Source organism: Bos mutus, chromosome 9, assembly GCF_027580195.1.
Source record: "Bos mutus isolate GX-2022 chromosome 9, NWIPB_WYAK_1.1, whole genome shotgun sequence".
NCBI lineage: Eukaryota > Metazoa > Chordata > Mammalia > Artiodactyla > Bovidae > Bos > Bos mutus.
Window position 1 is genome coordinate 70,290,659 of NC_091625.1, and position 27,309 is coordinate 70,317,967.

The 27,309-nt window shown below is 37.7% G+C and overlaps 1 long non-coding RNA gene across 1 annotated transcript; it reads right to left on the bottom strand.

The window, feature by feature from the left end:
* Positions 1-952: 952 nt before the first annotated feature.
* Positions 953-25,189, bottom strand: LOC138989173 (uncharacterized). Its single transcript, XR_011465385.1, has 3 exons — positions 24,607-25,189; positions 14,470-14,639; positions 953-1,556 (listed from the first exon to the last, which is right to left on the bottom strand). It is a non-coding gene; the product is annotated as an uncharacterized lncRNA (long non-coding RNA).
* Between the last annotated feature and the right edge of the window lie 2,120 nt (positions 25,190-27,309).

Here is a 27,309-nt window from a genome sequence, read left to right on the forward strand (position 1 = left end):
ACCTAATATTTTATATCTCCATATTTAGTCAATGTAATTCTAAAATAAAAGAAAATGATGAAATTGTCCAGAATTTTCAACTCTAGTGTACCCACTGGTTCTGATTTTCAACTATGGTAATCCAGTTTTTAAATAAGACTGTTAAAAATAAGAAGATATCATAAAAAAAATAAAAAGTCCAGTCAAGAAAAAAATATGAACTGTAGAATGTGACTTTAATCCTTTAGAAGTTGCATATTTTTCTGTTCTTTGCTCTCTTTCAGCAGAAATATTTCCCTCTAACCAAAGGCTGATGCCTTCTGGTACCTTCAAGTAATACCTACAGTGAATATGATTTCTTAGAAGTTTTTTTTAAAAAAAAAAAGTTATAAAATAGTCTACAGGAGACCACAAACATTCCCCTGAAACATAGTGCAAATTCTACACAAGTCTCATGAACAGCCTACCTGTTTAGATGATCCAGTGGAGAGTTATGACCGTGGTTTGTCTGTGGAATTCTAGCCTGTGCCATTTAAGGCAGACCAATTACCTTAATTTTTTCAGAGGACATTTGTCTTTAGCACTCTGGTTGAATTTTTTCAAGGAGAAAGACATTTTTCAAGCAGTAAACATCCTTATGGATATTGGAGTTAATATGGAATTGGAATCATAGTCACCTATGGAAACCAGGGCATTTTTAGGTAAATACTGGTAAATACTCTGAAAGACTATTGGACATCACTCAATCTAGAGATTCAGATGGATTTTATTCAAAATGATTTTAGACTTTATATTTTAGTTGAGGGAGGCTAATTAATAAAATTTGGGGTGAAAAATATTATGGCTTTATGGAATCTTATTTAAGTTTTTTAACATTCTGTATTGTAAGTAACTTAAAAAAATTTTTTTAATATTATTTTTTAAAGTTTATTTATTCATATATTATTTATTTTTGGCTGTGCTGGGTCTTCATTGCTGCAGGGGCTTTTCTCTAGTTGTGGCAAGTGGGAGCTACTCTCTAGTTATAGAATGCAGGCTTCTCATTTTGGTGGCTTTTCTGTCTGTGGAGCATGCGCTCTGGAGCATGAGAGCTTCAGTAGTTGTGGCTCCCAGGCTCTAGAGCACAGGCTCAATAGTTGAAGCACGAGGGCTTAGTTGCTCCACCACAAGTGGGATCTTCCCCACCCATAGATCGAACCCATGTCCTCTGCATTGGCAGGCAGATTCTTCACCATTGGGCCACCAGGGAAGCCCGTGTATTGTAAGTTGCTTATTGACCCCATTTGGGTAATGGGCTCACCACTAGACCCATACACTTTGGGTGCTGTTACCAGGTGAATGGAAATGAAATCTGAGAAGGCAAAAAAAAAAAAAAATTGTACAGTCTTCTAAATGTATTTTGCCTTTTTTCTTAAGTCAAGCTTGTGCATTAAAAACAGTGGCCTTTTCTCACAAGTGAGGATTTATTTGAAATATTTAAATCTTCTTTTCCTCCCTTCCTTCTTTTCTTCCTTCCTTCTCTTTCTTCATTCTTTCCTTTTCTCCTTCCTTCATCTCTTCCTTCCATCCAGGCCACACTGAAATTTCAAAGCATGCTATTGAATATAGAGATACAGTTCAAGTGAACAACGGAGACTCAGACTCAAATCAAACAACAATTCATTTATCAGAGCTTTTTCAGTTTTGTGCATTCTACAAAGTGATTAAATACCTGTAAAGAATCAAGCTATCTTTTCTTATAACAAAGTAGTACTTGCTCTTTCAAAATTTAAAAACATAGTTTTTCAGTTTCAAGTATTTTCCCAAATGTATTTCTTAAAACTTTATACATTGCTTCTCTAAAGACAATTATAGAGTTAGAAGATTTTTCTAACAATTATAGATTTTTAAAAGAAAAAAATCTTGAAAATGGTCTAGGACTTTTAGTTTGTATCTTGTGCTCAGAGTTGCTTTTTTATTGAATAAAAACATATTTCCTGCTATTAAAATTGATCTAAATTTATATAATGACATTAATTATATGTATTTCTAAATGGTATCCTAGAAAACGCTAGAACTTTTACGTTGCTCAGATAAATAAGCTAGAGAACTTTTGTAACATGGCCCCGTACCTTTTCCAAAGGCTATTGTTATAGTCAGTGTTAGAAGTTTCATGAATAAAATCTTTTTTGTTTTTCATTTCCTTCTCAAACTTATTGCCTGAAAGGCCAGTTTATATTGTGCATTTCTTACATATTGGCTGAATTTGTTACATTGTCATTAGATCAGAAGGTGCTATATATACATAAGGCTGAGGTCCCCATGTATGATACATGTGTCACTGGCCTAGTAGAATCTTTCCAAAGAGAACAGGCTAAACTTGACTGCACTTAAGATAATTCACATCCTTTACATCCAAGCACATATGGAAAGAGCTCATTTTATACTTAAGTAATAAAGAAAAAGGAGCTGATTTCAAACCATCTCTTTAAAATGAGAATGCATATACAGTGTCAGTCAAAATTGTCAGAGGAGATTTCCACTTATGCAAATATATTAGACATACTTTTCCTTATTCTTCTCACTATGAACAATTAAGAGTTCCTGTCACTATGAATAAAACAAAACATAAGAAGCCTCTGAAAGGGGAGTTGAGAACAGTTAGACTGACAAGGGACCGCAGGACCTAAGAAACAACACATTGATGAGTTCTCTGTGTTTCCACTTGTGCTTATTCACCCCAGACTTGGAGCCAAAGAAATGGCCAGTTAAGAAACAAATGGATGCAAACTAAAAGTCATAACAGAGGCCTACTCTCTTTAGCTAAAGGACCAGGAATGGGCAGTCTAGCAAGACAAAATTTTTATACAGAAGAGGCTCAACTTTAGCTACTTGTTGCTGCTGCTTAGCTGCTCAGTTATGCCTGACTCTTTTGCAACCCTATGGACTGTAGCAACACCAGGCTCCTCTGTCTCTGGGATTTTCTAGGCAAGAGTACTGGAGTGGATTGCCATTTCCTTCTCCAGGGGATCTTCTCAACCCAGGGATTGAAGCTGTATCTCCTGCTTGGCAGGCCAATTCTTTACCACTGGGCTACTTTAGCTAAATATAACAGGGGGGAAAAAAGTAACTTTGGTCTTACTTTCCACCCTTGGTAAAGGCTGACTGGGGAGTCTAGACTTCCACTGTCGCCAGGATGTGAGGAGTGCCCTCTAACACTGAGGTGTTGTCAGAGGAAGTCTAGCGGAGCATCAGGACCTTCACCATTGCCCAGCGGTAATGAGACTCCCCCTCCAATACCCCATGAGGGAGCAATAGGAAATACTCATGTCTCTACCAGCCAGGTGGTATAGGATGGGGCTAGTAGACACGCTGAATTCTCATCCATGTCTAGCAGTGATGAGGAGCTCCTCCTCTTTTCTGGAGCCAACAGAGGCTGAGAAGAAAACAAAAAAGACTTCTAGCAATAATGAAGTGATGTGTGCACTTCACCTGCCAAAGTAGCGTCAGAAGAAGGTAACTGAAGCAAATGAAATTACCAGGGACATTACATTATGTTGAAAGATCAATTCTCCAAGTGAAGTGAAGTGAAGTCACTTAGTCGTGTCCGAGTCTTTGGGACCCCATGGACTGTAGCTTACCAGTCCACGGAATTTTCCGGGCAAGAATACTGGAGTGGGTTGCCATTTCCTTCTCCAGGGGATCTTCCCGACCCAGGGATTGAACTCGTATTGCGGGCAGACGCTTTACCGTCTGAGCCACCAGGGAATTTTCTAAGAAGATATAGTAATTCTAAATGCATGTGTACCAAAGAACAGCGCAACAAAATATGTGAAACAAAAGCTGATAGAACTATTAATATGAAGAGAAATAAACAAGCCCACCATTATAGTTGAAGATTTCAATATCCTTCTCTCAGCAATTGATAAAACAACTAGATAGGAAATCAGCAAAGATATAAAAAACTTAAAAACACCATTAACCCACAAGTTCAAATTGATGTTTACAGAATACTCCACCACCAGCAGCAGAATATGCACTTTTCTCAAGGAACCATAGGACATATACTGAGATAGACCACATCCTGGGCAAGAAAACACGCTACAGCAAATTTGAAATAGTGAAAATGATACACAGAGTGTGATCTCTTGCCACATTGGAGTCAAACTAGATACAAATAACAAAAAGATAACAGGAAAACCTCCAACCACTTGGAAACTAAGCAACACATTTGAAAACATGAGTCAAAGAGGAAGTCTCAAGGAAAATAAACAATACATTGAACTGAATGAAAATTAAAACACAACATAAAAGCTGTGGGACATAGCGAATACAGTTCTGAGGGGAAATTTTATTAACACTAAATGTTTATATTAGAAAGAAGCAAATATCTCAAATCAATAATCTACATATATAAATTGAATAACTTACACTAAATGGACCAGATTCTCAAAAAGCACAAGCTACCACAATTCACTCAATATTAACTATAGAATTAGAATAGTCCAAAATCTAGTAAGGAAATTGAATTCATAATTTTAAAACTAATTATACAGATATTGAAAGAACAATTCATTATACCCAATATTTTTCTGAAAATTGAATAGGAAAAAACATTTTCCATTTAGTTTTATAAGCTAATATTATCCTGATACCAAAGCAATACTAAGATAATTTAAAAAGTGAAGACTAATAACCTTTATGAATATAGATGCAAAAATTCTTAACAAAATATTGGCAAATAGAATGTAGCAATATATAAAAAAGAATTATAGATCACAACAAAACATGGTTTATTTCAGGGCTACAAGGCTAGTTCACTATTTGAAAATGAATAATGTAATCCACCATGTTAATAGGCTGAATGACCAAAAAAAAGTCACAGGACAATATCAGTTGAGACAGAACATGCATTTGACAAAAATTCTATATTCATTCATGAAAATGAAAACATTCTGTATTCATTCAGAAAATGAAAAACAAAGGGGAGTCTCCTCAACTTTGTAAAGAGCATCTACAAAAGCAAAAAACGCTACAGCAAAGATACCCTTAGTGATAAAAAGACTAAATGCTTTCCACCTGAGATCAGGAACAAGTCAGGATGTCTGCTCTGACTGCTTTTATTCAAACAGTGCTTAGAAGTTCTACTCAATGCAAGACAGCAAGAAAGGAAATAAAAACTATACATAACATAACACCCCCAAAAAGGTGAAGCACTTAGGTATAAGCCTAACAAAATATGTATAAGATCTATATGGGGAAACTACAAAATTCTGATGAATGAATTTTTTTTTTAAAGAACTAAATAAGTGGAGAGATAGTCCATGTGCACAGATAGGAAGACAATATTGCCAAGATTCCAGTTCTTCCCAAATTGGTCTATACATTCATTGCCACTCCAATCCAAATTTCAGCAAATTATTTTGTGATTCTAAAGAGAGTAAAAGACATGAAAGAGCCAACACAGTATTGAAGGAGAATAATAAATCAGAGAACTGACACCACACAACATCAAGATCTACCATAAGCCACAGTAATCAAGAGAGTGTGGTAATAGATGAATACAGGTATTCCTCAGAGATACTGAGGACTCAATTTTAGACTACCATAATAAAGTTAATATCACAATAAGCGGAATCACATGGCATCCGAAGACATTGGTGGGGAGAAATCTATAAAACTTCAAAAACAGTCTGCCAGAAACACCTAACCTGGTAGGGGCCTCAGATCTCCTCTTTCTGGACCCCTTCAACAGCTGCATTTGGGCTTCATTCACCCACCACTTAGTGTGGGTTGTCAGTATCTTCTTGTTGTTGTAAATATTTTCCAGATAGGTTGAAGCCTTCTGTTGCCAGAAGGCTGATGCCCTCACAGTCGGAAAGAAACTGTTAGAAAATGTGTTTCCCACTTGGGGTGTATTTTCCACAATCTCCAGTGATCAAGACATTCATTTCATTGGGCAATTCATATAAGGCTTAGCAAACACCTTGCAAACTTCTTGGAATTATCAGTACACACACACACACACACACACACCCCCCACACACACACTCCACACACACATACACACACATATACACACACCCCACACACATACACACCCACACACATACACACACCCACACACACACACACACACACACACACACACCCTCCCACACACACACTCCACACACATATACACACACCCCACACACATACACACACTCACACACATACACACACCCCCCCACACACACACGGGCTTCCCAGGTGGTGCTAGTGGTAAAGAGCCCACTTGCCAATGCAGGAGATGTAAGAGATGCAAGTTCAATCTGTGGGTCTGGAAGATCCCCCAGAGGAGGGCATGGCAACCCACTTTGGTATTCTTGCCTGGAGAATCCCATGGATAGCAAAGCAGCAAAGAGTCAGACACGACTGAAGCAACTCAATATGCTTATATTACATACATATACCCTATTGGTTCTGTTTCTCTGGAGAACCCTTGCTAATACAGTATGTTTAACTACAATATTACTTTTCTCATGGTGCTGTTAGTCAACTTTAAAATAGTTTGTCCATTGCAAATAAGTTAGCAGCAATCCTCATGCCTCATAGTCTCCATCTCAATCTATCTCTGACTCCATTAGCTCTCATTTTTAAGTTTTATCCAAAGGAAATGCTTTATTCTATAATCTTAAAAATAACACTTACTATAAACTGGGTGTATAGGTGATTGGGCAACTTGGTACAAGAAACTGATTGGTGAATACTTGAAACAATGTTGTTGCTGTGGACACAGGGAATTTTTATTGGCTTTGAGAATGTTGGTTTCCTCATTGTTATGATTTAATTGGTTGTGTCTGCTCAGTCACTCAGTTGTGTCTGACTCTCCAGCCCCATGAACAGTAATCCACAAGGTTCTTCTGCCTGTGGAATTTTCCAGGCACGAATACTGGAATGGGATGCCATTTCCTCCTCCAGAGGATCTAACCCAACCCAGGGTTAGAACCCACATCTCTTTTGTCTTCTGCATTGGCAGGCAGATTTTTACCACTAGTACCACCTGAAATGATGATAAATAGGAGCATAGAGGAGTTCATAGATGAGGCCACACGATGAACTTATGGTCATAAATCAAAGGTATACTAGCTGCCAACATCAACCATCATTCTAAACACAAAATTATGCTTCTTCTCATAAAATTCTAGAATTGGAAGAGATGTTATAGTTTATTTAATTCAGTCTTTCATTTTAGAACTAAAGAAAGGAGTCAAATAGTTCAAATTATATACTTTATAAGACCCACCCACTCTTAAGATGAAAATGGTACAAGGATTAGGCACAAGCACATTGCTTAATAGCAAATGGGGAAAAAGTGAAAACAGTGACAGATTTTATTTTCTTGGGCTCCAAAATCACTGCGGACAATGACTGCAGCCAAGAAATTAAGACACTTGCTCTTTGGAAGAAAAGCTATGACAATAGACAGCGTATTAAAAAAGCAGAGACATCACTTTGCCAACAAAGATCCATACAGTCGAAGCTGTACTTTTTCTGGTAGTCATATACGGATGTGAGAGTAGGACCATTAAGAAGGCTTGTGTGTGCTAAGTCACTTCAGTCATGTCCGACTCTCTGCAATCCTAGGGACTGTAGGGTGCCAGGTTCCTCTGTCTATGGGATTCTCCAGGCAAGGATACTGGAGTGGGTTGTCATGCCCTCCTCCAGGGGATCTTCCCTACCTCAGGATCGAATGCATATCTCCTGTGGTTCCTGCACTGTAGACAGATTCTTTGCCAATGAGCCACCAGGGAACAAGGCTCAGCACTGAAGAATTGCAGCTTTCAAGTTGTGGTGCTGGAGGAGACTCTTGAGAGTCCCTTGGACTGCAAGGAGATCAAACCAATCAATCCTAAAGGAAATCAACCCTGAATATTCATTGGAAGTACTGATGCTGAAGCTGAAGCTCCAATATTTTGGCCGACTGATGCAAAGAGCTGACTCACTGGAAAAACCCTGATGCTGGGAAAGATTGAGGGCAGGAGGAGAAGAGGGAAACAGATGATGAGATGGTTGGATGGCATCATTGACACAATGGACATGAGTTTGAGTAAAGTCCAGGAGATAGTAAAGGACAAGGAAGCCTGGTGTGCCAAAGTCCACAGGGTCACAAAGGGTCAGACACAACTCAGTGACTGAACAACAGCAATACCAGAAGACTCAAGTAAGCAGCACAATCTGGTCCAGACTTCCATTTCATTCACCAGTTTCTTAACCAACATTTATTTATATTGTGTAGGGGATGCCTTAGGACAGCTGACAAAGGAGGCAAAGAGCAAAGTTGATTTATGAACTGTCATCCTAGTACTTGCACGTAAGCTAAAAATGGATCAGAACTTCAGAACAGTCTTATGGACTCTGTGGGAGAGGGAGAGGGTGGGAAGATTTGGGAGAATGGCATTGAAACATGTAAAATATCATATATGAAACGAGATGCTAGTCCAGGTCGATGCACGATACTGGGTGCTTGGGGCTAGAGCACTGGGACGACCCAGAGGGATGGTATGGGGAGGGAGGAGGGAGGAGGGTTCAGGATGGGGAACACATGTATACCTGTGGTGGATTCATTTTGATATTTGGCAAAACTAATACAATTATGTAAAGTTTAAAAATAAAATAAAATTAAAAAAAAAGAACTTCACTATGTATGGCCAAACCAATACAATATTGTAAAGTTAAAAAATAAAATAATAAAATAAAAATAGACTTTAAACAACTACTTAAAAAAAAGAAATTAGGGCAGAAATAAATGCAAAAGAAACAAAAAAGACCATAGCAAAAATCAACAAAGCCAAAAGCTGGTTCTTTGAAAGGATAAATAAAATTGACAAACCATTAGCCAGACTCATCAAGAAACAAAGGGAGAAAAATCAAATCAATAAAATTAAAAATGAAAATGGAGAGATCACAACAGACAACACAGAAATACAAAGGATCATAAGAGACTACTATCAGCAATTATATGCCAATAAAATGGACAACATGGAAGAAATGGACAAATTCTTAGAAAAGTACAACTTTCCAAAACTGAACCAGGAAGAAATAGAAAATCTTAACAGACCCATCACAAGCATGGAAATTGAAACTGTAATCAAAAATCTTCCAACAAACAAAAGCCCAGGTCCAGATGGCTTCACAGCTGAATTCTACCAAAAATTTAGAGAAGAGCTAACACCGATCCTACTCAAACTCTTCCAGAAAATTGCAGAGGAAGGTAAACTTCCAAACTCATTCTATGAGGCCACCATCACCCTAGTACCAAAACCTGACAAAGATGCCACAAAAAAAGAAAACTACAGGCCAATATCACTGATGAACATAGATGCAAAAATCCTTAACAAAATTCTAGCAATCAGAATCCAACAACACATTAAAAAGATCATACACCATGACCAAGTGGGCTTTATCCCAGGAATGCAAGGATTCTTCAATATCCACAAATCAATCAATGTAATACACCACATTAACAAATTGAAAAATAAAAACCATATGATTATCTCAATAGATGCAGAGAAAGCCTTTGACAAAATTCAACATCCATTTATGATAAAAACTCTCCAGAAAGCAGGAATAGAAGGAACATACCTCAACATAATAAAAGCTATATATGACAAACCCACAGCAAACATTATCTTCAATGGTGAAAAATTGAAAGCATTTCCTCTAAAGTCAGGAACAAGACAAGGGTGTCCACTTTCACCATTACTATTCAACATAGTTTTGGAAGTTTTGGCCACAGCAATCAGAGCAGAAAAAGAAATAAAAGGACTCCAAATTAGAAAAGAAGAAGTAAAACTCTCACTGTTTTACTCATGATCCTCTACATAGAAAACCCTAAAGACTCCACCAGAAAATTACTAGAACTAATCAATGATTATAGTAAAGTTGCAGGATATAAAATCAACACACAGAAATCCCTTGCATTCCTTATACACTAATAATGAGAAAACAGAAAGAGAAATTAAGGAAACAATTCCATTCACCATTGCAACAAAAAGAATAAAATACTTAGGAATATATCTACCTAAAGAAACTAAAGACCTATATATAGAAAACTATAAAACACTGGTGAAAGAAATCAATGAGGACACTAATAGATGGAGAAATATACCATGTTCATGGATTGGAAGAATCAATATAGTGAAAATGAGTATACTACCCAAAGCAATTTATAGATTCAGTGCAATCCCTATCAAGCTACCAATGGTATTCTTCACAGAGCTAGAACAAATGATTTCACAATTTGTATGGAAATACAAAAAACCTTGAATAGCCAAAGCTATCTTGAGAAAGAAGAATGGAACTGGAGGAATCAACCTGCCTGACTTCAGGCTCTACTACAAAGCCACAGTTATCAAGACAGTATGGTACTGGCACAAAGACAGAAATATAGATCAGTGGAACAAAATAGAAAGCCCAGAGATAAATCCACACAGATATGGACACCTTATCTTTGACAAAGGAGGCAAGAATATACAATGGATTAAAGACAATCTCTTTAACAAGTAGTGTTGGGAAAACTGGTCAACCACTTGTAAAAGAATGAAACTAGACCACTTTCTAACACCATACACAAAAATAAACTCAAAATGGATTAAAGATCTAAACGTAAGACCAGAAACTATAAAACTCCTAGAGGAGAACATAGGCAAAACACTCTCCGACATACATCACAGCAGGATCCTCTATGACCCACCTCCCAGAATATTGGAAATAAAAGCAAAAATAAACAAATGGGACCTAATTAAACTTAAAAGCTTCTGCACAACAAAGGAAACTATAAGAAAGGTGAAAAGGCAGCCTTCAGAATGGGAGAAAATAATAGTAAATGAAGCAACAGACAAACAACTAATCTCAAAAATATACAAGCAACTCCTACAGCTCAGTTCCAGAAAAATAAATGACCCAATCAAAAAATGGGCCAAAGAACTAAACAGACATTTCTCCAAAGAAGACATACAGATGGCTAACAAACACATGAAAAGATGCTCAACATCACTCATTATCAGAGAAATGCAAATCAAAACCACTATGAGGCACCATTTCACGCCAGTCAGAATGGCTGTGATCCAAAAGTCTACAAGCAATAAATGCTGGAGAGGGTGTGGAGAAAAGGGAACCCTCTTACACTGTTGGTGAGAATGCAAACTAATACAGCCACTATGGAGAACAGCGTGGAGATTCCTTAAAAAACTGGAAATAGAACTGCCTTATGATCCAGCAATCCCACTGCTGGGCATACACACTGAGGAAACCAGAAGGGAAAGAGACACGTGTACCCCAATGTTCATCGCAGCACTGTTTATAATAGCCAGGACATGGAAGCAACCTAGATGTCCATCAGCAAATGAATGGATAAGAAAGCTGTGGTACATATACACAATGGAGTATTACTCAGCCATTAAAAAGAATACATTTGAGTCAGTTCTAATGCGGTGGATGAAACTGGAGCCTATTATACAGAGTGAAGTAAGCCAGAAAGAAAAACACCAATACAGTATACTAATGCATATATATGGAATTTAGAAAGATGGTGACAATGACCCTGTATACGAGACAGCAGGGGAGACACTGATGTATAGAACAGTCTTTTGGACTCTGTGGGAGAGGGAGAGGGTGGGATGATCTGGGAAAATGGCATTGAAATATGTATAATATCATGTATGAAACGAGTCGCCAGTCCAGGTTCGATGCACGATACTGGATGCTTGGGGCTGGTGCACTGGGACGACCCAGAAGGATGATATGGGGAGCGGGGAGGGAGGAGGGTTCATGATGGGGAGCACGTGTATGCCTGTGGCGGATTCATTTTGATATATGGCAGAACCAATACAATATTGTAAAGTTTAAAAATAAAATAAAATTAAAAAAAAAAAGAACTTCACTATATGATGGCCTTTAAAGACAGTGGTGGGACGCATCTTTCTGATAGCCAGAGCTCCAGGTGGTACCACTGATCACCTTTTGGTGAAAAAAGAATGGCCCAAGATTAAAATCTGTGCAAATTCATGGGTGGCAAGTAGCTTGAGAGGAGAAAGATGGAGAGATCAGTCATGGTACATGGATGGACCAGTGGGAGAGAGCACAAACTGTGAGGATCTTGGCATTGCATGTGGAGGGCATCTACTCTGGAATAGGCATTAAACAGCCAAGTAATCACAGTAGACAAAATGTCAGCAGGTCCATGTCAACCATCTCTCTGTCATCAGAGGTCACAGTGTTTGAACACTAGGCACAATGAACAGAGTCACCATAGTGTCCAGAGAATGGAGGCTAAGCATGGGTCTGGCTACGTGAGCTCCCATTTGCTGAGGCTGACAAGAGAGACCAATGCTGACGCCCACGTACAGCACCATCCCTTCCGGACGCTAACCAGCCACCTGGTGGCAAGTTAACTACATTGAACTATTTCCAACCTGGAAAAAACTGCGATTTTGAAGACTTTTTGCATCTCTATGTATTCTAGTTTGGATTTGCCTTTCCTGTCTGAAGAATCCCAGGCAGCACCATTTTCCATGTGATTACAGAAAGTTGAATCCACCCACGTGGAATCCCATATGACATTGCTTCAGGCTGAGGCAATGGTTCTTAATGAGGGGCAATATTTCTCCCCACCCAAGGGGATATTTGACCGTGCCGGCTGACATATTTGGTTCTCACAACTAGGAGGATGCTACTGACATCTAGTGGCTAGCGGCCAGGGTTGCTGCTAAACATCAATATACAGGACAATCGCCTGTAACAAAGAGTTATTTCAGGCAAAGTGTGAAGATGTCACTGTTCAGAAACCACTGACTAAGACATTCACTTTATAGCAAAGGAGGTGCAACCATGGGCCCACAGTCATCAAATCATCTGGTCTTGTCATGTACCACAGCATTCAAAACAACTGGCATTGAAGAGCAATAGAATAGCTTCCAGATGGCATAGAAAAGGCCCAAGTTCAAAAATGATACCATGCAAGGATAGGTAGTCATCTTTCAGGACGTGATATATACTCATATTAAGAGCCAATATATAGTGCTGTGCCCCATTAGTTAAATAGATTACATAGTGCCAGGGACCAAGGGATGAAAGTAGGAATGATCCATAGGAAGTTTCTTCTTCCTTTTCTGGATTCTGGCCTCTCTTGTGTTTACTGGTCTTAGTTCCTATGTGTGGGGAAATTCCACCTTGGAAATGTAAGCTATGATTTATGCCTATATACTTCATACTTCTCATGACAAGGGGCCAGGGGACAAGGAGAGGAATACAATATTGAAAGAAGCAATTGATGTGATCATCAGGAGGAAGGCTGTTATGGAACACTGAGGCCAGGGAGGAATATGTTTGGCACTTGGTTATCTCAATACTTCTTTGCTCAACTGTGATGGTAAATAGACAAATATAGTAGCCAAGGTCTGAGAAGGACTAGATCAAGGATTTAGATAATCAGAGATACAACTTTAGATCACCCCACCATGTCAGCCACCAACGGCAGCATAGGTATGAGCTGTGGCAGAAGAAAATCTAGGATAAATCATGGAGGAAGGAAACTAAGACATATCACAGTTGTAGCCTCAAACCTACCTGCATCCAGGAAGGCTATAGCTTTCTTCATTGATGTTCCTCTAATAAATTTACCCTAGGAAAGAGACCCACCCTTCCTACAGGAAGACCTTCAGGGTTTAGATGAAGCAAGAGGATCCAATCTGTGCAAAAGTGGATTGTTGTAAACATTGCCCAGGTTCCCTTTCCAGGAAGGAAAGTGCTAATTCCCTCAACTGCTGAGTGTGCTGCTGGCTGTTAGCTGTCACCCATCAGTTCTCCCTGGGATTTGCCATCCAGTGAACACAGCCATATTGCCCATCATCCTTCCTCCTGCAGGGGACAAGATGCATCCCAAGACTTTATGATATGAAGAGCTGGTCTGCCTTCCCCAAATCAGAATATACCTAGAGAGCCATTCCAGACTCAGGGCTCCCCTTGGACTTGCCTTGGTTTTTGTTGCTACTACATTGCAGCCCCACTTCTCCCTTGGCCTGACTCTGCTTCCCTCACATCTCATACAAACGTTGATCCTGACAGCAACACCTCAAGAACTTTCTGTAGACTAGACTCCATCTCAGAGTCAATTCATGGGGAATCTGACCCACACCATTAATATTTACATACACTGCGGCCCATGCACTTGAAGATTCAGTGAAAGGCTGCTGCTCTAGCTTGCCAGAACTTCCTTCTTCCTTGAAAGCTTGTCTTTCAGATGGCTACTGACAGATGTACACTTTTCTTCCTCTTCCTCAGTTATGCCTATTCTTCTTCACTTTGGGAAATTTTCTGCTAGAATAGGAATTTTTAAAACTAGAAAGAAATGTATGTAAAAGACTATCTTTTCTTACTTCTCTTTTACCTGCAACAAGAACCCTGTGATTAGTTTTAGTCCATTAAATATTTGGCCTAAAGCATGTGTTTATGAAATGCAAAACTCACCTTGATCTAGGCTCAGATTTACCAGAGTTCCTTTTCTTTCTTTCCAACACCCGGACTTTGTTTATATCAATGTTGACATTAGTCATCTTCAAGAGATTATAACTTGGATTTTTTTGTCTAACAGCAGTTCCCTGTTCCTATGTTTTCCATTTCTTTTCTTGTACATCAGCCTGTAGCAAGGGAGAAGCCAGCTGAAGTTAAGCACCAATGTCAAATGCTCACTGAATGATAAGTGGATAACAGTTTTATAGCCCAGCTGAAATTATACTGAAATTCTTTATTGGCCAGACCCAAATCTAAACATGTCTATTTAGCAAATAAACTCAGACTGTTCCCTTAAATGCCAATTTCCCTGGAAAAACATATCAGAAGACAATTATTGATATAATTTTCTTGTTTAAGTGCTTGATAAAATTCACCAATGAAGCCATCCAAGCCCAGCATTTTCTTTGAAGGAAGGATTTTTAATTTTTATTTAGCTATTATAGACATATAACATTATTTTATTGAACAGTTTCAAGTGTGCAATATAATGATTCAGTATATATATATACATGAAATGATGACCACAATAAGTTTCAGTTCAGTTCAGTTCAGTCACTCAGTTGTAGTTTAGTTACCATCAATCACCAGACACAGTTATAATTTTTTCCCTGTGATAAAAACAGTTAAGATCTACTCTCAGCAACTTTCAATACAATACAGGATTATTAACTGTCACCATGCAGTACTTTACATCCACAAAACTTATTTATTTTATAACTAGAAGTTTGCACCTTTTGACTATCTTTTTAATTATGAATTTTATTTACTTAATAAGACTATATAATTATTTTTTCAATTTTGTCACTTTGGTTTGTTGTTTTTCTCAAAAAAAGGTGTACCTTTTCATCTAATTTATTTTCATTAAATGTATCACAATATTTAATGTTTCACTCTTTATTATCAAATTTTCATCTGGTATCACTTACTCTTAGCCAAAAGAACTTCCTCGAATATGTCTTGCACACATCTGCTGATCAGTGCTTTTTCTAGATTGATAGATTTTATATATTCTAAATAAATTTAAAAGATATTTTTCCATTGCCTTCTGATTTTCACTGTTTCTGGTAAGAAAACAGCCTTCTTATTTTATTCCCTGTATTTCATATGTATTTTTCCTCTTGCTCTTTTTATGTTCTGTTTAACTTTGGCTTTCAGCAGTTTAATATAATAGGCCTAAGTCTTGTTTTCCTTTCTGCTTGGTGTTTGCTTAAATTTTTATAATTATGGGTATATTTTTAAAATAAAGTTAACAAATTTTAAACAATATTTTCTTAAATAATTTTTTTTGCCCCATACTTTTTTTTCTTAGACTTCAGTTATACAAGTGTTAGTTCATTTGCTATTATTCCACAGGTCACTGATATTCTACTTTTGATTTTTAAAGTAATTTTTATAGCTAATTTGCTCATAATTATTAATAATTCTGATAGATAATTCAAAAAATATAAGCAGTATCAATAATTCATATCATACCTTTAGAAATAGAAATTATTTTTCTCTTTTAAACCTTATATCTTTTCTTTTTTTGTATTACTGTCTTGGCCAGGACATGCAGTTTGTATTGATCATAGCAATGATGATAAACATTCTTATCTTTAATCTTGGCTTAAAAGTTGGCTTAAAACTCAGTATGCAAAAAACTAAGATCATGGCATCCAGTCCCATCACTTCATGGCAAATAGATGGGGAAACAATGGAGACAGTGAGAGAATGTATTTTCTTGGGCTCCAAAATCACTGCAGATGGTGACTGCAGCCATGAAATTAAAAGACACTTGCTCCTTGGAAGAAAAGCTATGACCAACCTAGACAGCATGCTAAAAAGCAGAGACGTTACTTTGTCCACAAAGGTCTGTCTAGTCAAAGCTATGGTTTTTCCAATAGTCATGTATGGATGTGAAAGTTGGACTATAAAGAAAACTGAGCATCTTAGAATTGATGCTTTTAAACTGTGGTGTTGGAGAAGACTCTTGAGAGTTCCTTGGACTGCAAGGAGATCCAACCAGTCCATCCTAAAGGAAATCAGTCCTGAATATTCATTGGAAGGACTGATGCTAAAGCTGAAACTCCAACACTTTGGCCACCTGATGCAAAGAACTGACTCATTGGAAAAGACCCTGATGTTGGGAAAGATTGAAGGCAGGAGGAGAAGGGGATGACAGAGGATGGGATGGTTGGATGACATCACCAACTCAATGGACATGGGTTTGAGCAAGCTCTGGGAGTTGGTGATGGACAGGGAAGCCTGGCATACTGCAGTCCACGGGGTCACAAAGAGTCAGACATGAATGAGCAACTGAACTGAACTGATCTTTAATCTTAATGGTAAAATATTTAAAATTTCATTATGGGGAAGGTGTTTGCTAAGGTTTTTGAGCAGTTTCATCTATAAACCTGAGGAAATTTTAATTATTTTGCCATTTTAAAGTAAATTTTGAAATTTATTGCTTTTGTTTTCTTCTAACTCTTGGGAAAATATGGGGCAATAGTTATAGTGCCATTTCCAACCATTTCAGAATGTCTCCATCTCTGTAACATGTGTAGGATTACATTTATTTTGTCCTCTGGAAGTCAGATTGGCATTGTGACTTCCTTTACCTCTATGCAGTATGAACAGAAGGGATGTGTCACTTTTGGACAGAAGTTTTCAAAGTTGGCATGGTATAGTTCACCTTGCTCTCCTTTCCTGACTCAGCAATCATGTAAACATGTATAGAGAAGAAGCGCCCATCAACCTGGATCCCTCAATAATGATAATAAGCAGAAGGTACTTACAATTGATCATAGTATATTACTTATTAATATCTTTTATTTCACAGCTTCTTTTTGTTGATATTATCAATGTTTGGTATACATAAGGAAGAGCCAGGTAAGCAATGCAGCTTAGAGAATATTTTCTTTAAAAAACATTTCTTTCCAAGTGTGAAGTGGGTGGAAGAAAAATAATTGGGTATGTAGTCCCTGCACTTGGCAATAATATATAATTTATTAGAAGAAATTAATTAAATTCCTAAAGACAATTCTAGATATGCCACATGAGCTTAAGAAAAAAAGAAAGAAAATAGATAATTTTCTAGAAGGAGTATACTTCTTGTAACTATACTATGAGAAAAGTATAAAGATACAATAAGGAAGAGCAAACTATATAATATGGCTTACTTATAATAGCAATTAAATTTTAGGAGTATAAATTTGATTCACTCATAGGATTGAAGATTTTTTAACAGGGGAGAAACTTTGTCTTTAGGAAAGTGACTAAAAATATTGCCACTATATTTAGGATGAAATGCAAATATAGATTTGCATTCTAGAGATCTTGAAAGGTTGGAAGGGGCAAGGATTTTTATTTTTATTTATTTATTTATTTTTGGTCATGCATTGCACTACTTGTGGGATCTTAGTTCCCAGACCAAGGATCAAACTCAGGTCCTCAGCAGTGAGAGCTTGAAGTCCTAACCATTGGACTGCCAGGGAATTTCTGGGGCAAGGATTTTTAGTTGTAGCAGTGAGACATCGAGGGCCTAGAAGAGGAGATGGAAAAGAGGGAACAGCTTTGAGTTTTATTGAGTTGTCTGCATATCCATCTATGACTAGACCTTTAAAAACCTAACATTCTTCACTTTTGTATATTGAGAGTCATATAAATAGAGTCTGTAACTGGATACACCTTATTGGATATCCACCTCATATTTTATGTTACTGAGTTTATGTTAGTATTTTATGTTACTGAGTCAGGACACTGGCTCAGTGTACTAATATTCAACACAAAACCTGAAACTGAAAACACAGGTATCTAGGGGAAGAAGGTTTGGTAACACAAACTTCTGAGAATTAAGTAGGGTATTTGGGGGGATTTTGTTTGTTCTTGCCTTTTGTGCACAATAGGCAATTGTGATTCGTGTGCATTTGCTTATTCTGGTAGGAAAAAACCCTCCCCCTAGAACAGAAGGACCATTATAAAGAGCTGCTGCTAGAGGTAATCAACAACACCAGACTATGTCATGTTCTCTATGCCTGTAACAGGGTCACTTTCAAGGACTGTGGACCAGACTTTGTTTCTTTCTTTTTAAAGGGCATTTTGGGAATTGTAATACTTCTCCATGCTCTAAAGTATCATTTGTCCAGGGGAGAGGGTTTGGGTGTCAAGCATAGGAGGGATCTAGGGGTTTCTAAAGTGGTCCCTTTGAGAGTCACTTCATAATATATTTGTCGGCATATCTTTCTTCCAATTCTGGTTTTGTTACCTTCTCTCTGTTTTCAATATAAACAGCGTACAAAGGGAGCTATCTTCCTGCTGCTCAAAATAACTACTTAGTTGGGTAAAATTTATAATGTTAGATTCTACTTTTAGCCAGGAAATGCAAACAAAGCCTGGAGACTGCTTGTTCCTTGACCCCAAATTCATTTCATGTTGCTATAGTATCACCCCTGAGAAAATGGGCCTGCCTGTTTTCCTCCCCATAGACGCACTCAATGGGCTTTTGTCAGCTCTTGAATTATAGCATTAAAATTTAAACACTAGGGATTTAATGGAGGATTATTATGACACTCCAGTGCATTCTTTCTGTTGCCATTAGCAACAACTGAAGGATGAAATAAATTAGTTGTTTTAAGAGGTACTATTTTCTTAAAAGATGAAGGATCTACCTCACATTCTTGGAGTTTTATAAACTGGTCTGTGCAGGTTATTGTTAACATGAGAAGAGGGCTGGTGGTATATAATACCAGTCCAATAATTGAAGGACTTTTTTGTATTAGTTCACCAATCTACAAAGAAACAATATTTTCACAGGCCCCCAGAAGATGAACTTCAATCTGCTGCTCCCAAACACATTCTCCACTGTCTGGAAAACGTGCAAAGGGGATGGCACAGTGTTCTCCATCCCAAATCCTTCAAAGTGCTGGGGGGAAATAAAAGAATTCCTGCCAAAAGGCCCAGAGAGATCTCTCTGTCTGTATAGTATGGTAATGACTGAGGCTAGTCCAGAGAGGCTTCTGGGAGAAACCAGCTATTGAAATCTAATGAATGGAACTGAGAATTTCTTATTACAATACTATTTGTTTATTTGCTTGGTCATATCCTTGTATCTAAGAAGACATCAAAATAAACAATAAAAGCAAGATATTGTTGGGTCGTCTTTGAATTTCCATTTGAGTATATATTCTGAGAAATTTTCTCATAGGTAAATTTGTAACTAGATTTATTTTCTCTGCCCATTTATTTGCCTTTCTAGTTGTGTGTCATTTTTACCTCTTCCTTGTTCCATTGTCAGCATCCAGATTTATATTCAGGATTGTACTATAATCCTGATACAATTATTTTGAAGGCATTTTCTAGCAAGAATACAAAGAAAAGCAAGGATATATCCATATTTTTGTTGCTTTCTCAGTTACCAAAATATTGAATATATCCTTGCTTTTCTTTGTATTCTTGCTAGAAAATACTTTCAAAATATTTCACAATTTTTTTTGTCTTTGGAATACATTCAAGTTCATGGTAGAAATAATAAAAGATGAGTAATAGGCTGTAAGTAAATAAATAGCCATTTGGATTTTTTTACTACCCAGAGATAATACCTCTTAATCTAAGTGGGATTCTTTACTTATGGCAATGAAAGTAAATCTTATTTTCACCAAATACTTTCAGAGCTCTCTGTCTCTTTCTCAAAGGCAATTCTATTACCAATTTCTTTTGTTTCCATTCAGGGGTAGACTATGCAGATTTATTTATATAGGAGACTTTTACATGAAAATGATACATATTAAAGTTTTTATCTCCTAGCTTTCCACATATAGCTTTTCCACATAGTAGTAAATCTTGAAACCAGAATTTGTATGTGAGAACACAAGGGTGATATTCTTGTGGGACCAGAAAGTTGGGGGTTTGAAGGAGAAAACTAAGAACATGGTTTTAAAGTTGGCTTTGCTAAGCAAGCCCTTTGCTCTGTTTTTTAAGTTGTATGGACCTGGTCAATAAATTAAAAGGGTAATGAAACATGCTTTTAATTTTGCTTTACATAACGCTGAGAAAATACTGTCCATAAAAACAACAACAAAAAAAAGTTAGCATTATTTTGTCATGTTTTGGGTTACTTTGATATGGTCTGTCTGGAACAACTCATCTCTCTAACATCTAGTCCCTAAATGAGAGATTTTTGTAGTTCTTTGTAATTTGCTAGCAAAAACGGTGTTGCAGTAAACATCCTTGCAAACAGAATTGTAGACCCACGTATCAATCTGCTCATACTCTAAATTGCTAGAATATGAATTACTTAGATCAAAGCATAATATACAGAGACTTTTACCATACTGAACCAGACCAGGTATTTAAAAGCACCTCTATAAATTAAGGACCAATAGCACTTCAGGAACCACATTGAGAGCTGCCACAGATGGGCAACTTCCAATTTTCATGTCAAGCTGAGATGTTCCTGGGACCAGGCTGACTGTGCTCTTAAATATATCATTTTCCACCTGACAAGTCAGGTTCCTTAGGCCTTTCCCACCATGTAGGTCATTGAGTCCCTGTAGACCCACCTTCAAAAATGGAAATATCAGGCCATAGGGTCACAAGGTTTCTATGGATCAGGTGTTTAGCTTTGCCAAGAGCCTGTGCTATGCTATGCTAAGTCGCTTCAGTTGTGTCTGACTCTGTGCGACCATATATATGGACTGTAACCTGCCAGGCTTCTCTGTCCATGGAATTCTTCAGGTAAGAATACTGGGAAGGGTTGCTGTGCCCTCCTCCAGGAGATCTTCCGACTCGGGAATCAAACCTGCGTCTCTTACATCTCCTGCATTGGCAAGTAGGTTCTTTACCACTAGCACCACCCTTGCCAAGGGCCTGAAAGTGAAAAGTAAAAGTGAAGTTGCTCATTCATGTCCGACTCTTTGTGACCCCACAGACTGTAGCTTGCCAGGCTCCTCTGTTCACGGAATTCTCCAGGCCAGAATACTGGAATGGGTAGCCATTCCTTTCTCCAGGGGATCTTCCCAACCCAGGGATGGAATCCAGGTCTCCCACATTGCAGGCAGATTCTTTACTGTCTGAGCCACCAGGGAAGCCCCAAAAGCCAAGAGCCTAGTAGCAAGCTATTAACTGGTTTCAAAAAACCTTACCCATATAGGCCATTACAGAGTATTGAGTAGAATTCTCTGTGCTGCATAGGAGGTCCCCGTGAGTTATCTATTTCATATGTGTGTGTGTATTAGTTGCTCAGTCATGTCTGACTCTTTTCGACTCTATGGGCTGTAGCCTGCCAGGCTCCTCTATCCATGGGGATTCTCCAGCAAGAATACTGGAGTGGATTGCTGTGCCCTCCTCCAGGGGGATCTTCCCAACCCAGGAATCGAACCTAGGTCTCCCCCATTTCAATCAGATTCTTTACCATCTGAGCCACCAGGGAAGCCCCATTTTATATACAGTAGTAGGTATATGTCAATCCCAATCTCCCAATTTATCCCTCCCCCTTCCCCCGCCATATAACCATAAGTTTATTTTCTACATCTGTAATTCTATTTCTGTCTTGTAGATAAGCTCATTTGTAGCCTTTTTTTAAAAAAAAGATTCTATATATAAGCAATATCATGTGATATTTGTCTTCCTCTGTCTGATTTACTTCACTCAGTGTGACAATCTCTGTCTCTACCCATGTTGCTGCAAATGGCATTATGTTGTTGTTTTTATGGCTGAGTGTAACAGATTAACTTTGCTGTACACCTGAAACTAGCACAACATTATAAATCAACTATACCCCAGTAAATTTTTTTAAAAGCCTAACCCGGTAGCAATACCAAAGAGGCAATGAGTCTGAAACCCCAAAGGACCCCTCAGGATAGAGGCTGCCTCCCTCTGCCAAGGACCCCAATTGACTGAAAGTTGTCAGCGACACTTGAGCTCAAAGGTGTCATTAGTGTTGTGAATTCTATTAGCACTTCTCTACCTACAGCTCTTCTAGAACAGGGAAAGTATCCTTGGCACTCCTGGGATGAAGAAGTACATTCAAATGTAGAAATAACAATAGTACATTAAATTGGCCCAAATCCTTCAGCCTCCAAGGTCACATTAGCTTCCTTTTCCCACTGTAAAGTGAAAGTGAAGTCGCTCAGTCGTGCCCAACTCTTTGCGACCCCATGGATAGTAGCCTGCCCCAAGTTCCTCCATCCATGGGATTTTACCTTGCCCCAAATCCATTCACTGAATCTGGATGCCTAGTCCCCAGACAGGAGTAGGTAAGATGACACCTTGGGCAGTTGTATCCAACAGAGTTCTCCAGGATAATAAGACCAGTGGGAATGATCTTTGGTCTCTTTTGGGGACAGAGAGATCTCTGTAAAGCAGCTGAGATCAGGGTAGAGTGGAAGAGAATACGTAGACAGCGTTAGTGGAGAGAGAAGTTTCTTGCCAATAAACAAGATACTGTATTCAGTTTCAGCAGATTTTGAATAGGGGCTAGCTCTAGACTCACAAAAAAGAACTTCTAACTATTTTGGTCTGCCCAAAGTTCTGTGTTGAATAGCAAGGTCCTCATTGTTGATAGCTTTTTTTTTTTTTTTGGCTTTGAGGACTCTTTGGTTCATCAGTTGCAGCCTCATTACTTTTTGGCTGAAGCTGTAGAGCTTCAGCGCTATGCCCTGTTGTCATGGTAACATTTGCTCATCCACCCTCCCAGAGGAGAGTGAGCAATAACCAGGGCACCATTTGAGCAGTTTGGTCCAATCCTAGCTCTTATTGCTCCAAACATTTATTAACAGGTGGGACTGCAGAGAATCATTACGTAATACCCAGCCCCCTTGCCTAACATTTGCTGTCAGATCTGAGTCACGTCATATTCCCAGATTTGGCCTGCAAGACCCATGTTCCTTTTCCTTCAGAAAGGCACATTTCAATCAGCATCCCATCCTTGTCACCAAAACTGCTGAGAATTGTGATGGGTCTGATCTGTCTTGTGTGTGTGTACTTAGTTGCTTAGTTGTGTCTGACTCTTTGCGACCCTTTGGACTGTAGCCCTCCAGGCTCTTCTGTCCATCAGATTTTTCAAGCGAGAATACTGGAGTGGGTTGCCATTTCCTGTCCCCAGGGAATCTTCCTGACCCAGGGATCAAACCCTTGTCTCCTGTGTCTCCTACACTGCAGGTGGATTCTTTACCTGGTGAGCCATCGGGGAAGCGTGGTATGTCATCTTACTTGCAAGCTAACAAGTTAATCAGCCCACAGTCTTATGGATGCTAAAAAATGACACAGGACTCCTAAGTCAGAGACAAAAGAATTTATCACAGAGCATGGTAAACAGCATGAACATCAGCTTACTTTTGAGAGTTCCTTCTACTCCAAAATCTTACAGAGAAGACACCTAAATGTAGTCTACACATGCAGTGGTTTGCATTTCAAGAGACGAACTATTAGCATACAGAAGGTCAGTATCTTACAATGAGTAATAAGCATGCCTACCCTTTGATCAAGAGAAATAATATCTTTGTTATAGCAGATGATAAGCATGCCGGCTCTTTGTCCCTGGGGAAGATCCTATCTCTATCAAGGTTTTTCACTATGCAAAACATCCTTAAAAAATAGTCCAGAAGGAAGAACGGTCAGTGCCTCTGTTCCCAAGATGTGCCAAACTGTGAAAGACTTATTAGAATTGTTTCCCAATACATTCAATGGTTTGAATGTACTTAGATGTATTCAACTACCCCCTCTCTATTCCTCCATTGGTGGCAATACTTTTATTAAAAACCAGTACCAGCTGCTGTAATAACCCTTATGCATTGCTTATTTACTCCTTTTGGATAACTTCCCAGGTAAAGTGATTAGGTAGAAATGAATACATTTAATTTTAATATATTTTGCAGATTTTCTCTACCAAAAGGCAGTTAAAATTAACATTTCAAACAGCTGTGTTGAAGAATAACTTACTCCTTAATGTGGAAAAAATAAATGATAAGCTTCATATTCTTAAATTTAATCTTTCCTAGAACAGCAACTTAATGCAGAGACCATAGAATTTAATTAGAACTTCTTATTCCTAATAACATGGGTTGCTATACAAAAATAGACTGGGTGGCTTATAAATGATAGAAATCTAGTTCTTACAGTTCTGGAGACTGGGTGATTTATTCCTCACAGTTGTGGAGGCTGGGGTGTCCAAGATCAAGGCACTGACAGATTCAGTGTCTAATGAGGACCCACTTCCTGGTTCATAGACACTTCCTGGTTCATAGCTGTCTTTTCACTATGCCCCCATATGACAGGAAAGACGAGGGAGCTCTCCTACTACTGCCTGTATTATAAGGACACGAATCCCATTCATGAACATTCCACCCTCATGATCTAAGCACATTCCAAAGTCCTTACTTTTAAATACCATCACATTGAAGATTAGATTTCAACATGAAAATTTGGAGGGATACAAGCAAAGTTCAATAAGAAATCTTAAACATAATGGTTAGACAATTGACATAGCTGCTTTGAAAGGACAAAGCTCTCATATAGCCATTATATTTAATCAGAAAGATGAGAAAGAGCTAGGAAATATTTACATGCTAGTTTTCATAAAATGTAATATAAATCTACATTTAGCCTATATCTTGTCATCATGAAAACTGAGTTTTTGTCTAAATTTATTTTAAAAGAAAAACAAAAGATTTCTCTGTATTACTAAAAGATTCTAAGAACTTTTCACTAATAATTCCAAATGTATGTTTTTTTAAATAAAAAGTACATTTGTTAATGTATTGTTTCTTATAAAACACTATATTCACTTGTTTTTAATTATGTTTCTTGAATGAGATTGTGGTCACCCACTTGTCTTATAATAATTAACTCATTCTGAGATATCACTGATTTATTCTGTAACTGCCTTAGTTGTGATTTAAACTTACTTGGTAGCATTAAAAACACAATGAAAACATTTGTTAAGCTTTCTATTGCTATATAACCTTGTTTATAACAAACCTTGTGATTTAGCCTATTCAACTCTAATAGGCAATAACAATTCAAGTTTTCTCTTCAGAAAAATCTATGTTGACAATGGATATTATCACTTGCAATTTCTATTCAATCCATAGAGTAAAAACAAGACCTCACTGTTGCATTAACCCACTCCAGATGAAATTCAGGTCCTCAGGATTTTTACTTATTTTTGTCAGTGAAATATTATCTCTGATCAAAGATCACAGCAAAAGTGAACCACTGTCACTGGTAAGAGTCAAGAGACTCAACAAACAATAGATATGGATCTCACAAACTGCAGGTATTGGCATGATTAGATCTAAGACATGGATAAAATACTTTAAAAATGAAGAGTAGGCTTTCCTGGTGGCTCAGTGGTAAAGAATCTGCCTGCCAATGCAGGAGACACGGGTTCAATCCCTGATCCAGGAAGATCCCACATGCCTCGGGGCAACTAAGCCGGTGGGCCACAACTACTGAGTATGTGCTCCAGAGCCCGAGAGCCAAAACTGCTTAACCCACGCGCCACAACTAAAGAGTGCAAATTCTCTGGCACCTGTGCTCCACTGAAGGTGAAGCCACCACAATGAGAACCCACATATCACAGCTAGACCATAGCCTCTGCTCCCCGAAACCAGAGAAAAACCCGAGCAGCAACGAAGATTCAGCCAAATAAATAAATGATTACTTTTTAAGAATGCAAGGTAATATGTGTCTTGATTTTTAACAAAACACAACTGTTAAGGATGAAAATATAACCTTTAAATTAAAAATTTATGAGATGATTAGAGTTATCACAGATGAAAAGTCAGTAAGTAAAGTTTTGTCATAGAAAAATAATTAAAAATGCAGCACAAAAACAAAAGAAAATGAAAATTACTAAATATTGTTTGGAGTTAGAAAAGATAGACTAAGAGAATTAAACCTTGTCTTATCAGAGAGAGACAAGAATAGAGATTATGGAGCAGAGTCAACTTTTGAAAAGGTCATGATGAAGAATTTTTCCAGAAATGATGAAAGACAAGAATTTACAGAGGAAGCACAATGTATACCAAATGAGATATATTTAAAAAATGAATCTATAATTATGCTCCTTCCACTAAAATTTTAGAACTTCAGAGATGAACAGAAACTCATAAAAGCAGCAACTTGAGCAAATAAATCTCCTCCAAAACAACAACAACAACAAAATTGAAGAAATAGTAAATGTCCAAACAGCAATAACAGAAGCCAGATCACAGTGAAATGATAAAATTCCCAGTTGTGCAACCAGCCAATTTCTCAGTAACAAGGGCAAAATAAGACATATTTCCATAAATAAGAACTGAAAGTTTTCACCATCAGCAGAATTTCAGTAAACTAACTTCCAAATTATATTCTTCAGCATAAAAGGAAGACCAAAGATGCGTAAAAGAAAAGAAAGTCTTAAAAAATTATGTATGAAATACACAAAACAATGGTGAATTATTTAAGAAAAAAAAGGAATTAGAGGCAAAGAAATAGTTGTAATAATGGAAGATAGAACACAACCAAAGATAGAGCAGAGATTAAAAATATTAGAATACTATGAACCTTTAAATTGAGATACTGGAAAATTTTTCAATTCCTGAAAAAAAATAATTCCTAGAAAAAAAAAAACAATAAAAGAATAACCTTATAATAATATTAGTTTTACAATAAGATTAAAAATAATATGATGGAGTTCAGGAAGGCTACCTGAAATGTGGCACCTTGGCATACTGACTATTTTAAGTTGAGGAATCTTTTTTTTTTTTTTTTGTAATGATACTCATTCCTTTATTATCAACTGTGTTAATTTGAACAGGCCTGCAGGCTGCTGGCAGC